This window comes from Oncorhynchus nerka, linkage group LG24 (assembly GCF_034236695.1).
Source record: "Oncorhynchus nerka isolate Pitt River linkage group LG24, Oner_Uvic_2.0, whole genome shotgun sequence".
Classification (NCBI taxonomy): Eukaryota; Metazoa; Chordata; class Actinopteri; order Salmoniformes; family Salmonidae; genus Oncorhynchus; species Oncorhynchus nerka.
In genome coordinates this window covers 40,583,641-40,599,250 of record NC_088419.1, presented here as the reverse complement: position 1 = coordinate 40,599,250, position 15,610 = coordinate 40,583,641, and the positions used below count along the sequence as shown (strand labels likewise).

Here is a 15,610-nt window from a genome sequence, read left to right as displayed (position 1 = left end):
CAGCTGGGAGGGGAGGGGGGAGAGGGAGGAGGGGAGAGAGGGATGGAGGGATGGAAGTGGAGGCTGTAATCCAGTGAGACACGCAGAGGAGAGGCAGTGTGAGGGCAACGCCTCACAGCACTGTGAATCTCTCTCTCTCTCTCTCTCTCTCTCTCTCGCTCTCTTTCACTTTACCGCAACCCTTTCTTGCTCTACTGCTCTCTCTCTCTCTCTCCTTCTCTCCTTCTCTCGCTCTCTCGCTCACTCGCTCACTCGACCGGCAAAAACCCCAAAGGGCTCTCCTCTCGTCTCTCATTCAGTGCTCTCAGACTCTGAGGGCTGCTCTATCGTTTTTCATTTATTCCCTTTTTTCTCTGTTCCTATTTTATTTTCTCTCCTCTTTTTCTCTCCCCCACCTCATCTAAAATATCTGTTGTGGCAAAGGATGCGTTGGTGAAAAAGGACCCAAAAGAGTTGTTTAGTTTGCGTCCTTTTCTTTCGCGTTGTCATTGGAAGCGTCTTTGTTCTTTCATTTGTATGTATTTATTGTCCTGCTCCATGTGAATTGCTGTGTTGTTACTGGAGAAATAGGTTTGTGTGTCTGTGAGGAGCCAGCAGAGGTGATCGAGTGAAGAGAGGGGAGGAAAGGGGGGGTTGTGTATTTGGCAGAGAGGGGGAAGCCCGGCTGTATCTCTCCGTTGCTGTGACTGTGAATCCACGGCAACCCCATTAGTTGCGGAGACGCAGAGAGGGAATTACTGGGATGCCATCGCTAACCTCTGACCTCTATCGTTAACTCACGCCACAGCCTGGACGGACAGACCAGGGGAAAGGAAAGAAGAATCCGAAGAGACACGGAGAAACGAGATAAATCCTTGAGTCTTTCCTGTAGCTGGGCTTGTGCTGTGCGTCTGATGTGAGGTAGCTAGCACCATGGATATAAACGTGCAGTCCCACCGGTTCTACTTCCCTCAGATCTACTGTACTGAGGCTGTGCCTGCTGGTGCCCAGGTCCAGGTCACAGCACAGGAGTTTAAAGTCAGGTAGGCTACTGGGTAACACTGGGTAGGTTACTGTGATGCTGCGCTACACTGGGTTGGATAGGTTACCATTGGGGAGACAGTAATACTGTAATACTATGCGCATTAGTGAGGACCACAGCCAATTTGCAATGAGCAATGGTAACAGAGCAGCATACAGTAGCACAGTCCAGCTGATATCTACTTTCCTATTGGCTGCATCTCAAATGACATCATTCATAATCATATTGCCTATGCAGTAGAGATTTGCAGCTACCAATAGCCAAGCCCTGTGTCTATTAGAGAGCAGGGTCCTTGCTGGGATTGCAAATAGATGTATAAATAGACATCCAATGTTCAGAATGAATGTACATGTCTATCCTGTGGAATGGACAGCCGTGTCAGTTCTGTTCCATACATTGTGTTTCTATGTGCCAGCTGTGAGTGGTTGTCCTTGCAGAGGGGCTGGGGTAGAATGTTAATGTGTAAGCTGTGCAGTCAATGTCTAGGTCCTGATAGGGGGTGAGGGAGGAGGAGAGAAGAGAGGAGGAGGCATTGATGCCTTGTGAAGAAGCTTGCCAAGACTGCTGGGGTGATGACAGTGGTGCTGTTGTGTTGTGTTTGTCTCGGAGGGCTGCAGCCGTGTGTGTGTGTGTGTGTGTGTGTGTGTGTGTGTGTGTGTGTAGCTTGTTTGTGGCAGAGACCAGGGCTCTTTGTTCTTTCCGTCTGCCCTCTCCTTTCTCTCTGCCTGCTGCTCCTCCTCTTCCTCTCATCCTTCTCTTCTCCTCGTAAACGCTTGCAGCTCCCATGGTGCGTTGGAGCATCCTTCCCTGATGTTGCCACTGTCACCATGGTTGCAGAATGCTCTGAGACACATGCTCAATGTTTTGTGCAGTGTTTTTTTTGTCTTCGGCACTCTCTTTATCAAGTGTATGTCTGTCTGGCACCCAAGCACTCTTCCTCTTTATCCTTGCAATCAGTCATTTATCATTGTGTCAGCCATCCCTCCATCCATCCATGGTTTCAGGTTTCGCCCATTAGTAATTTGGTGTGTGATCACTGGTCAGATTTCTCCTCTCTAACTGATGATTAGATCAGCTTTAACAGACTCCCTGAGTTTTCCTCTGGTAAGCAGCTTTTAACACAGCCAGGCCAGCGGGTATGTTTCTACGAGGGATGTGACAACTGGACAATTCTTCTTTACCGTTTAAACTGACATTTATTTGATCGTTATCCAAAACACATTTGAAGGACAAATATACACAATTCCACGTCAATTCATAATGCAGAATAGTGGGCCTATTACGTGTGTATGACCGGTAGACTCAGGCAATGAAGTTATATCTACCGCAGCCCTTTACAGACAGAACGCAGCAACAGTAACGTGTATAGTTGATGACTTTTCAGACCGTTAAAAAAAGGTGCTGCGTCAGAAGAATGACTCTGTACAGTCATATTCTGTTCTGGCATTTAATGTGCTATTGTTTCCCCGGCGACAATTAACGTTGCTGATTGATGTGCTGCTGTATTGTTTATGCTGTTGGTTTTTTCATGGTAGGTAAATAGATGCGTTATCTTTCTACACAATGTCTTGCTAAATCGCGTTATTTAACATACTATTTTAGGCGATTCATGGGACCGGTCTTGCGAGCGCGGGGTACGTTTCTGTCTCATAATATGAAATTACAGCAGGTTACCGGTATCGACTGTATCGATGACCCTTTTCAGATATAATCGTATGTGGCCCCTTGAAAGCGCCTCGGCTATGGCATGTTTGTTTGTCTGTTAGGGTAGACGACACTACGGCTTTTGAAACGCCGACAATAAACCTTCCCTGGAGACTTGGGAGTTCAACAGTCTGTAAAGTCATGCCTTTTCTGAAGCGGGACTAACTTCCATCACTAGGAGACCAGAACATCTTAGCCTTCCTGCTGCCTGTGCGCAGACCACTCTTTCCTAAACTAGGATGTTCTACACACAACAGACTGAACACACACTTGTGTCATTAGCAGAGAGAAAGAGACGGCAGGCTAGGGCGAGGTAGGGACATATGTCTTGGTGATCTGCATCTCGCAATGTCTTAATTGTCTTCCAAATTCACCAAAGTAGCCGAAAGTTTGCCTCTCCCTCGCTGGTTTTATTTTAAATTACACAACTTCCCCCAGGCTTTTATAGGCATATAGTCTAGTTAGGCTATAACATGGAAAATAATGGTTTATGATAACTGCACTGTGATGTTAATTATGTGGAGGGAGAAAATATTGTGTTTCAGGTTAGGGATTTTTCTTAACGTTAAGGATCCCAACTTAGTTGAAACATTTTAACATTTAAATGTTCACACCCCTAGTAGCTACAGTAAATTACAGCTAAGGCAGGAGGGTTATGTAGCTACAGTAAATTACAGCTAAGGCAGGAGGGTTATGTAGCTATGGTCATTTACAGCCAAGGCAGGAGGGCTATGTAGCTACAGTAAATTACAGCTAAGGCAGGAGGGCTATGTAGCTACAGTAAATTACAGCTAAGGCAGGAGGGCTATGTAGCTACAGTAAATTACAGCTAAGGCAGAAGGGCTATGTAGCTACAGTAAATTACAGCTAAGGCAGGAGGGCTATGTAGCTACAGTAAATTACAGCTAAGGCAGGAGGGCTATGAAGCTACAGTAAATTACAGCTAAGGCAGGAGGGCTATGTAGCTACAGTAAATTACAGCTAAGGCAGGAGGGCTATGTAGCTACAGTAAATTACAGCTAAGGCAGGAGGGCTATGTAGCTACAGTAAATTACAGCTAAGGCAGGAGGGTTATGTAGCTACAGTAAATTACAGCTAAGGCAGGAGGGCTATGTAGCTACAGTAAATTACAGCTAAGACAGGAGGGCTATGTAGCTACAGTAAATTACAGCTAAGGCAGGAGGGCTATGTAGCTACAGTAAATTACAGCTACGGCAGGAGGGCTATGTAGCTACAGTAAATTACAGCTAAGGCAGGAGGGTTATGTAGCTACAGTAAATTACAGCTAAGGCAGGAGGGCTATGTAGCTACAGTAAATTACAGCTAAGGCAGGAGGGCTATGTAGCTACAGTAAATTACAGCTAAGGCAGGAGGGCTATGTAGCTACAGTAAATTACAGCTAAGGCAGGAGGGCTATGTAGCTACAGTAAATTACAGCTAAGGCAGAAGGGCTATGTAGCTACAGTAAATTACAGCTAAGGCAGGAGGGCTATGTAGCTACAGTAAATTACAGCTAAGGCAGGAGGGCTATGTAGCTACAGTAAATTACAGCTAAGGCAGGAGGGCTATGTAGCCACAGTAAATTACAGCTAAGGCAGGAGGGCTATGTAGCTACAGTAAATTACAGTGAGGGCTACAGTAAGTTACAGATACAAGGGTTAGAGCAGTGGTTGCAGTAGAAGTAGAAGTACAGACAACCACCACCTTGAATTTTCCACTACTTAAGTACTGGCATTCCTTACAATACCACCTCTAATTCATGATTCCTGCTGTGGTACAATTGTGAGAACCAGCACCTTTACGCACTTGGCTAGAAGGCTAGAGGGATTTGAGTAAATCTACAGGTTATTCAGACACAGTTCAGTCTCGTATTACTGTAAAAGGCACGAAGGAAAAGTCGGCATGCGATGTGGTTTTCCTCTGACTGCTGTCCAGCATGGGTCTCTGTGGTCGGAGGGATAATAGCTTCACTCCTGTTTGATTTGGACGAGGCCCTGGCAGTCAGTCACTGCTTCAGTCAGGATACTGTTAGCACAGTGACGGGGAGAATGAGGGAGAAAGAAAGAGAGAGACCAACAGGGAAGAAGCGGAGAAGAGAGCGAACAGAGGGAGACTTATCAGAGACGGAGGGATAAGGCGAGAAGGGAGAGAGAAAGAGAGTCTGTGGCACACATTCCCAGTTGCCTGCGTGGTGTTTGCAGCCTGCTGGCCGGCACATCCTCTCATCTCCAACACATTGCAGAAACACGCCGAAATCGCCATCACGCTGTGAAAAAGTCTTTCAAGTCTGCTTTACTTTCACAAAATAATTTCAACCCCTTTAGCTGTATTCATGTTTCCTAAACCACTAACTGAACCACTGGTGTCTGTTGTATTGTCCTTCCTTGTTTACGGATGCATACTGTAGGCTCATTGTGATTTCCCTTGCACTTTGTCAGCAGTGTGTGTGTGTGTGTGTGTGTGTGTGTGTATCCCTCCTCTTCGCTCCGTGATTCTGTGTGTGTGTGTTGGAGTAGAGTGTGTCAGCTGACTCCCACTAAGCAGGAAATGGACACGGCTTTCTACAGCTGGATCAATACCCAGGTTATTAGTACAGAGAGAGAGAGAGTGATGGAAGGAGAGACAATTAGAGATAAAGGGACAGATAGAAAATAGGAAAGAGGAAATCTGCGAGGAATTCAAATGGGAAAATGCATGCTGGGAAAAAACTGCAGGGGAAGAGAGGGAATGGCAGAGAGAGGGTGGGGGGGTGAGAGTGGGGGATGGTGAGAAAAGCAGGGGTAAGCAAAAGAGAGGACGGAGGAAGGGAGCAGAGGCAGAAATACAAAGAGAAAGGGAGTGATGGTTGTAGAGAGAGAGAGTCAGAGAGCGATAGATGGTGTGATGGAAATAATATGGGTTAAAAGGTGGTCAAGGAGTAGTACACACCTTAAAAAAAGCCTTTGTGAAGGATTCTGGGGGTTATGCGCCTGCCTGGCTTCCATGGTGACGGAGGCTGTGCATCCCAGAATAATGCCAGGTAACCACGACAACCAGCATCGGCCAACACCACAGGAGCACACACACAGCCAAGAGAGCAAATCTAACCTTTTCCGAAGTGTGTGTGTGTGTGTGTGTGTGTGTGCTCCACAGGCGCTCCAACAGACCAGGAGAGAGAAGTGAGGAGGATGCTCTTTTTCTCATCAGACCCATTTATCCTCCTGCTAAAACCTGAGGGTTGGGCCTCTTTCCATCTGCATATTAGTTGTTTTTATCTCTCTCCCTCCATCTCTCTCTCTCTCACACTCCATCTGTCTCTCTGTATCTCTCTCTCTCTCTCTCACACTCCATCTGTCCGTCTGTCTGTCTCTCTCTCGGTCTCTCTGACCCTCACTCTCTCTCTCTCTCTCTCTCTCTCTGACCCTCACTCTCTCTCCCTTTCTCTCTCTCAGTTCCTCTCTATCGCTGTAAGGGATTTACTATCCCCCAAAAGTAACAGTGACCCAAACCTATTTTAACTGATTCATTGTTATCATTCAGCCCATTCTAAAGATCATGTTTAAAGCCTCAGGCTACTGGATTGGACATTATTGCTTGTATGATTAGGTATTGGGGTGATAGTAAGTTTTCCTGTTGTACGATTCTCCTGGGAATAGGAAGTGTCTGTCTGTCTGCCTAAGACTCTGTCAAATCATGGAAAATGTCACCACACATGTGGTTGCCATGCAAGAAATACACTGTAAAATGATGCAATAGATGTAAAACAGAGAAGTTGCAGTGATATCCAGATTGGGCTGCAGGTTGCAGACCCAACCATTGTGTGAGTAGAGACGAGGGATGGCTTTCTGTCATACTGTAAGTGAAGGGAAGCAGACTGACTGTGTTGCCAGTTTCATTGTGTGAGTGAGCACTTAGTCCAGACGGCCTCGGTCAAACGCTCAACCGTCATAAAATATAAAGTTTCAAGTTGAATTAGCCGTCTGTCGTGTGTGTGTGTGTGCGTGCGTGCGTGTGTGTGTGTCTGTCGTCGCGGTTACGGGCCATCAGTTAAATGACGTCATGCTGGAGAAAGCAGCCCCAGGGCAGGTCGCATCCTTCCTCAGATCTCCTTCTCATCCTTTCTCTCATCCCTCATTCTTTCATCCCTCACTCTTACTGTCCCTCATTCCATCCCTAGCAGAGGGGAAAAAGGTTTGTGAGTATCTGTGTTCATGGTATGACTCTGACAGCACTCCCACCCTCAGTCACCTCTCTCTCTCTTTCTCTCTCTCCTCTCTCAAGGGAGCCCTGGAAGAATGATAGGCACGCACACACACACACACATTCCACGACCACCTTATTTAGGTCTCCTAATGTGCGTAAAGCAAAACTGTTATTTCCGGTTGAGGTAGACATAGCCTGTGCGGTAGCAGTAGCCTCAATATTACACATTCCAGTGAATACTCATTAGTACGAGATCATCTTCCCATGAAAACTAACTAGACAGACAGGAATGTGTCTCTCTCTCTGACCCTGCTCTAAGACTGAGCAAGACTTTATGACAAAGTGGGCTGTTTTGATTTCCTCCAAGAGAGGCTGAATATCTGGTGTAGATGTAGTTTGTAGATGTAGTTTGTAGATGTAGTTTGTCTTCCTTATTCATTTCAGGCTCCTTAATTGGACTGGCGTGGCAGCCACACAATACTTATTGTTTTGCTTCGGGAGCTCCCAGTCCACTCTCCTCTCTTGTCGTGACGTAAACCTCAGGGTTTTACGAGGGGAGGCAATCTTAACCAAGATTTGGTTGGCCAAGATTCCGTGTTTCATTTGATCGTTGTGCTTTTCTTCCTGAGATGGGTAGACTAAGAGTAATCCAAGGTATGACCGATCGAAGGCCTGTTTGTTTAAAAGCCTTGAGATCTGATGAGCCATCCACCCAGACTTTGGCTAAAAAGTTTGTTGGCACCAAATTACCCCTTCACTAAATTATTTGCCTTAACAATTAGCATTCTAAATTCTATTTTGACTTTTAATAATTGTCTTTGAGAACATTTACCTGGCCCCCAAAAAAATACACTTTAAATGGGGTTTCTCTTGTAGACTCCATTGAACATTCCAGCCCTTAGTGTGAAAATGCCACCCTTTGAATTTCTAAATCTTGAACAGAGTTTGACACACTCAGTATGACAGGGTTGGCCAACCCTCCTCTCATTCAGGCTTTTGCTCCAGCCCTGCTGTAACACGCCTGCCAGTCTACACAGCCAGTAGTTCTTGGCCATCCCTGATCTATGGCTTTTGGCCAAAGTGTATCAGACGTGGAGGTGAAAGCTACCTTTAACGCCTCACGTTAGACACTTGTTCATCCGCCAACACGGTTTCCCTGGAACCCCATCACTTCTTTTCCTCTCTCTCTCTCTCTCTCTCTCTCTCTCTCTCTCTCTCTCTCTCTCTCTCTCTCACTCTCTCTCTCTCTCTCTCTCTCTCTCTCACTCTCACTCTCTCTCTCTCACTCTCACTCACTCTCTCTCACTCTCTCTCTCTCTCTCACTCTCTTTTCAAACTCTCAGCGTGACACTTTGCTTAGGAAACTCTTAGATGTTTTATGTCATCATCTGTGGGAAGCAGTTAAAGGTGCTCTCATCTCTCCGCACTGCTCGCAGGCTGTCAGCAGGAATTCAACTAGAAATTCAGACCCCATTCCAAGCCTTGGTTTTATACCGTTCTTCTGTCCAAATTGACCTCCATAGGTTCCCAACAACTCAAATCAAATCACATTTTATTGGTCACACGGACTTTTTAAAATTGTATACCCCTTTTCTTCTTCCCAGTTGGTTGTTATACAGTCTTGCCTCATCGCTGCAACTCCCGTACGGACTCAGGAGAGGCGGAGGTCGAGAGCCGCGCGTCCTCCGAAACACAACCCGCACTGCTTCTTGACACAATGCCCACTTAACCCAGATGCACCAGTGTGTCGGAGGAAACACTGTACACCTGGCGACCGTGTCAGCGTGCACTGCTCCCGGGCCGCCACAGGAGTCGCTAGTTCGCGATGAGACAAGGACACCCCTGCCGGCCAAACCCTCCCCTAACCCGGCCGACGCTGGGCCAACTGTCAAATCAAATCAAATTTTATTTGTCACATACACATGGTTAGCAGATGTTAATGCGAGTGTAGCGAAATGCTTGTGCTTCTAGTTCCACAATGCAGTGATAACCAACAAGTAATCTAACTAACAATTCCAAAACTACTGTCTTATACACAGTGTAAGGGGATAAAGAATATGTACATAAGGATATATGAATGAGTGATGGTACAGAGCAGCATACAGTAGATGGTATCGAGTACAGTATATACATATGAGATGAGTATGTAGACAAAGTAAACAAAGTGGCATAGTTAAAGTGGCTAGTGATACATGTATTACATAAGGATGCAGTCGATGATGTAGAGTACAGTATATACGTATGCATATGAGATGAATAATGTAGGGTAAGTAACATTATATAAGGTAGCATTGTTTAAAGTGGCTAGTGATATATTTACATCATTTCCCATCAATTCCCATTATTAAAGTGGCTGGAGTTGGGTCAGTGTCAATTACAGTGTGTTGGCAGCAGCCACTCAATGTTAGTGGTGGCTGTTTAACAGTCTGATGGCCTTGAGATAGAAGCTGTTTTTCAGTCTCTCGGTCCCAGCTTTGATGCACCTGTACTGACCTCGCCTTCTGGATGATAGCGGGGTGAACAGGCAGTGGTTTGGGTGGTTGATGTCCTTGATGATCTTTATGGCCTTCCTGTAACATCGGGTGGTGTAGGTGTCCTGGAGGGCAGGTAGTTTGCCCCGGTGATGCGTTGTGCAGACCTCACTACCCTCTGGAGAGCCTTACGGTTGAGGGCGGAGCAGTTGCCGTACCAGGCGGTGATACAGCCCGCCAGGATGCTCTCGATTGTGCATCTGTAGAAGTTTGTGAGTGCTTTTGGTGACAAGCCGAATTTCTTCAGCCTCCTGAGGTTGAAGAGGTGCTGCTGCGCCTTCTTCACGACGCTGTCAGTGTGAGTGGACCAATTCAGTTTGTCTGTGATGTGTATGCCGAGGAACTTAAAACTTGCTACCCTCTCCACTACTGTTCCATCGATGTGGATAGGGGGGTGTTCCCTCTGCTGTTTCCTGAAGTCCACAATCATCTCCTTAGTTTTGTTGACGTTGAGTGTGAGGTTATTTTCCTGACACCACACTCCGAGGGCCCTCACCTCCTCCCTGTAGGCCGTCTCGTCGTTGTTGGTAATCAAGCCTACCACTGTTGTGTCGTCCGCAAACTTGATGACTGAGTTGGAGGCGTGCGTGGCCACGCAGTCGTGGGTGAACAGGGAGTACAGGAGAGGGCTCAGAACGCACCCTTGTGGGGCCCCCGTGTTGAGGATCAGCGGGGAGGAGATGTTGTTGCCTACCCAAAAATCAAATCAAATCAAATCCAATTTTATTTGTCACATACACATGGTTAGCAGATGTTAATGCGAGTGTAGCGAAATGCTTGTGCTTCTAGTTCCGACAATGCAGTGATAACCAACAAGTAATCTAACTAACAATTCCAAAACTACTGTCTTATACACAGTGTAAGGGGATAAGGAATATGTACATAAGGATATATGAATGAGTGATGGTACAGAGCAGCATACAGTAGATGGTATCGAGTACAGTATATACATATGAGATGAGTATGTAGACAAAGTAAACAAAGTGGCATAGTTAAAGTGGCTAGTGACATAAGAATGCAGTCGGTGATCTAGAGTACAGTATATACATATGCATATGAGATGAATAATGTAGGGTAAGTAACATTATATAAGGTAGCATTGTTTAAAGTGGCTAGTGATATATTTACATCATTTCCCATCAATTCCCATTATTAAAGTGGCTGGAGTTGGGTCAGTGTCAATGACAGTGTGTTGGCAGCAGCCACTCAATGTTAGTGATTGCTGTTTAACAGTCTGATGGCCTTGAGATAGAAGCTGTTTTTCAGTCTCTCGGTCCCAGCTTTGATGCACCTGTACTGACCTCGCCTTCTGGATGATAGCGGGGTGAACAGGCAGTGGTTCGGGTGGTTGATGTCCTTGATGATCTTTATGGCCTTCCTGTAACATCGGGTGGTGTAGGTGTCCTGGAGGGCAGGTAGTTTGCCCCCGGTGATGCGTTGTGCAGACCTCACTACCCTCTGGAGAGCCTTACGGTTGAGGGCGGAGCAGTTGCCGTACCAGGCGGTGATACAGCCCGCCAGGATGCTCTCGATTGTGCATCTGTAGAAGTTTGTGAGTGCTTTTGGTGACAAGCCGAATTTCTTCAGCCTCCTGAGGTTGAAGAGCGCTGCTGCGCCTTCTTCACGACGCTGTCAGTGTGAGTGGACCAATTCAGTTTGTCTGTGATGTGTATGCCGAGGAACTTAAAACTTGCTACCCTCTCCACTACTGATCCATCGATGTGGATAGGGGCGTGTTCCTCTGCTGTTTCCTGAAGTCCACAATCATCTCCTTAGTTTTGTTGACGTTGAGTGTGAGGTTATTTTCCTGACACCACACTCCGAGGCCCTCACCTCCTCCCTGTAGGCCGTCTCGTCGTTGTTGGTAATCAAGCCTACCACTGTTGTGTCGTCCGCAAACTTGATGATTGAGTTGGAGGCGTGCATGGCCACGCAGTCGTGGGTGAACAGGGAGTACAGGAGAGGGCTCAGAACGCACCCTTGTGGGGCCCCGTGTTGAGGATCAGCGGGGAGGAGATGTTGTTGCCTACCCTCACCACCTGTGGGCGGCCCGTCAGGAAGTCCAGTACCCAGTTGCACAGGGCGGGGTCGAGACCCAGGGTCTCGAGCTTGATGACGAGCTTGGAGGGTACTATGGTATTGAATGCCGAGCTGTAGTCGATGAACAGCATTCTCACATAGGTATTCCTCTTGTCCAGGTGGGTTAGGGCAGTGTGCAGTGTGGTTGAGATTGCATCGTCTGTGGACCTATTTGGGCGGTAAGCAAATTGGAGTGGGTCTAGGGTGTCAGGTAGGGTGGAGGTGATATGGTCCTTGACTAGTCTCTCAAAGCACTTCATGATGACGGAAGTGAGTGCTACGGGCGGTAGTCGTTTAGCTCAGTTACCTTAGCTTTCTTGGGAACAGGAACAATGGTGGCCCTCTTGAAGCATGTGGGAACAGCAGACTGGTATAGGGATTGATTGAATATGTCCGTAAACACACCGGCCAGCTGGTCTGCGCATGCTCTGAGGGCGCGGCTGGGGATGCCGTCTGGGCCTGCAGCCTTGCGAGGGTTAACACGTTTAAATGTCTTACTCACCTCGGCTGCAGTGAAGGAGAGACCGCATGTTTTCGTTGCAGGCCGTGTCAGTGGCACTGTATTGTCCTCAAAGCGGGCAAAAAAAAGTGATTTAGTCTGCCTGGGAGCAAGACATCCTGGTCCGTGACTGGGCTGGGTTTCTTCTTGTAGTCCGTGATTGACTGTAGACCCTGCCACATGCCTCTTGTGTCTGAGCCATTGAATTGAGATTCCACTTTGTCTCTGTACTGACGCTTAGCTTGTTTAATAGCCTTGCGGAGGGAATAGCTGCATTGTTTATATTCGGACATATTACCAGACACCTTGCCCTGATTAAAAGCAGTGGTTCGCGCTTTCAGTTTCACGCGAATGCTGCCATCAATCCACGGTTTCTGGTTTGTTGTTGCTATGGGAACGACATCTTCGACGCACGTTCTAATGAACTCGCACACCGAATCAGCGTATTCGTCAATATTTCCATCTGACGCAATACGAAACATGTCCCAGTCCACGTGATGGAAGCAGTCTTGGAGTGTGGAGTCAGCTTGGTCTGACCAGCGTTGGACAGACCTCAGCGTGGGAGCCTCTTGTTTTAGTTTCTGCCTGTAGGCAGGGATCAGCAAAATGGAGTCGTGGTCAGCTTTTCCGAAAGGGGGGCGGGGCAGGGCCTTATATGCGTCGCGGAAGTTAGAGTAACAATGATCCAAGGTTTTTACCACCCCTGGTTGCGCAATCGATATGCTGGTAAAATTTAGGGAGTCTTGTTTTCAGATTAGCTTTGTTAAAATCCCCAGCTACAATGAATGCAGCCTCCGGATAAATGGTTTCCAGTTTGCAAAGAGTTAAATAAAGTTCGTTCAGAGCCATCGATGTGTCTGCTTGGGGGGGGATATATACGGCTGTGATTATAATCGAGGAGAATTCTCTTGGAAGATAATGCGGTCTACATTTGATTGTGAGGAATTCTAAATCAGGTGAACAGAAGGATTTGAGTTCCTGTATGTTTCCTTCATCACACCATGTCTCGTTAGTCATGAGGCATACGCCCCCGCCACTCTTCTTACCAGAAAGATGTTTGTTTCTGTCGGCGCGATGCGTGGAGAAACCCGTTGGCTGCACCGCATCGGATAGTGTCTTCCCAGTAAGCCATGTTTCCGTGAAGCAGAGAACGTTGCAGTCTCTGATGTCCCTCTGGAATGCTACCCTTGCTCGGATTTCATCAACCTTGTTGTCAAGAGACTGGACATTGGCAAGAAGAATGCTGGGGAGTGGTGCGCGATGTGCCCTTGTCCGGAGTCTGACCAGAAGACTGCTATGTTTCCCTCTTTTTCGGAGTCGTTTCCTTGGGTCGCTGCATGGGATCCATTCCGTTGCCCTGTTTGTAAGGCAGAACACAGGATCCGCGTCGCGGAAAACATATTCTTGGTCGTACTGATGGTGAGTTGACGCTGATCTTATATTCAGTAGTTCTTCTCGACTGTATGTAATGAAACCTAAGATGACCTGGGGTACTAATGTAAGAAATAACACGACCCCATGGGTCTCCCGGTTGCAACAGAGCCTGGACTTGAACCAGGTTCTCTAGCTAGCGCTGCAATGCAGTGCCTTAGACCACTGCACCACTCGGGAGGCCAGGTTTACAGTGAAATGCTAACTTACTAGCCCATTCCCAACAATGCTTAAAAGAGTTAAAAAGTATGACAAATATTTGCTAAATAAAAAAGGAAATAGTAACACAATAACAAGGAGCACCAGTACTGAGTCAATGTGCAGGGGTCCGAGGTAGTAATACAGTATGTACATGAAGGTAGGGGTAAAAGTGACTGGGCAATCAGGATATATAATAAACAGAGTAGCAGTAGCGTATGTGACATGTGTCTATATGTCCATGTGTGTATGTGAGCGTGTGTGTGTTGGAGTGTCAGTGGAGTATTGTGTGAGAGTGTGGGTAGAGTCACTGTGGGGACAACAGTGGATGAATCCCGGAACATATCCCAGTCTGTGCTAGGGTCCGCTTAGCGTCCGCTACATTGGACCACTTCCGTATTAAGCTCGTCACTGGTACTTCCTGTTTGAGTTTTTGCTTGTATGAAGGAATCAGGAGGATAGAGTTATGGTTTGATTTGCCAAATGACATGCGGGGGAGAGCTTTCATTGCATGCGCCTCTGTGCATGGAGTGAAGGTGATCTAGACTTGTTATCCACTCGCTCAATTGCTTTCCGACTGCTCCCTCTACACACGCGTGCTACTGGGTGCACACACAAGCTCCTGTAAACCTGCAGAAGTACAATTCTATAAAAACATAGACACTGATGAGATACAGAAGCTACATTCCTTGCAAGACTGATGACAGCTTTATCGCACGTCCAAACATGGACTGGTTGATTGAAGTAGGGAAATATGTGTTCCAACAACGAGCTGCAGTTTTGGAATAATTACATCCTGTCTATTTTCCACTTTGGCTACTTGCTAACTGCTAGTGCCATTTATAATTGGTTAGCCTAAGGCTAGGCTATAACCCCCCCTACACATAGACAGGTCCCACACTGAAAATATGCATAAACATTAGTTTGATAAAGACAACAAGGATATTTTGATCAGAGTCATTAAGTCTAGGCCTACTCACCAAACAGATGTCGTGGCCGTGATTCATCACCATGCAGTCTTCATTGTGGAATTGTTCATTCCACATTGGGCTTTAAAAGCTTTTGGACGACTAGAGGATGCGGCAAACCCTCTCTACTTGTGTGTATCTAGCATCGTTCCGCTCTGTCTGTAATTAAAGCAGCATAGACTGACTGTCTGTCTGTCGGGTCTGTCTTCTGAAGCCTTCTGAAGGCTTTTCGGGGAAGACATTTTTATTTATATCACATCACAGCTACTGTAGCTCATTCATCTTTTCTTCCTCAGCCAAATATTCCGCCCCAGTTGTCATGCCAACAGATTAGCGTGCTCTTGCGTGGTCTCTCTGCAGCCAAGTGAGGGGGTCTGCAGCAGGAACTGAGAGAGAGAGAGAGTGTGTGTGTGTGTGTGTGTGTGTGTGCTCGTGTATGGTCTGTGCAGTCTGCATCCCGGTCTCCAGGCTCTCAAACACTCCTCAGAAACACACCCACACTCCAAAACACACGTCAAGCTCTCAAGGCTCTAACACACAGTCAGACACTATGTTAGACACAAATACACACTCTTAGACAAAAACACACTCCAACGACAACACACACAACCAAACAGAACACCACTCTAATACACAGGTCACGACACATCTGGGTCAAGATATTGCATGTCTCCACTGCATGAGTACTGGACCATAGGGATTTCCCTCTCCTTCCAAACAGAATTGTCTCTTTTTGCGTAGCCCATGAACCCTAAGCCTATCCCAAATAGACTATTAAATCCCAGGGCTAACCCAAATAGACTATTAAATCCCAGGGCTAACCCAAATAGACTATTCAATCCCAGGGCTAACCCAAATAGACTATTAAATCCCAGGGCTAACCCAAATAGACTATTCAATCCCAGGGCTAACCCAAATAGACTATTCAATCCCAGGGCTAACCCAAATAGACTATTAAATCCCAGGGCTAACCCAAATAGACTATTCAATCCCAGGG

The 15,610-nt window shown here is 46.8% G+C and overlaps 1 pseudogene; it reads left to right on the top strand.

Annotated features, from left to right (window-relative positions):
• Nucleotides 1-230: 230 nt before the first annotated feature.
• Nucleotides 231-15,610, top strand: part of LOC115107989 (ena/VASP-like protein) — a 52,086-nt pseudogene continuing 36,706 nt past the window's right edge.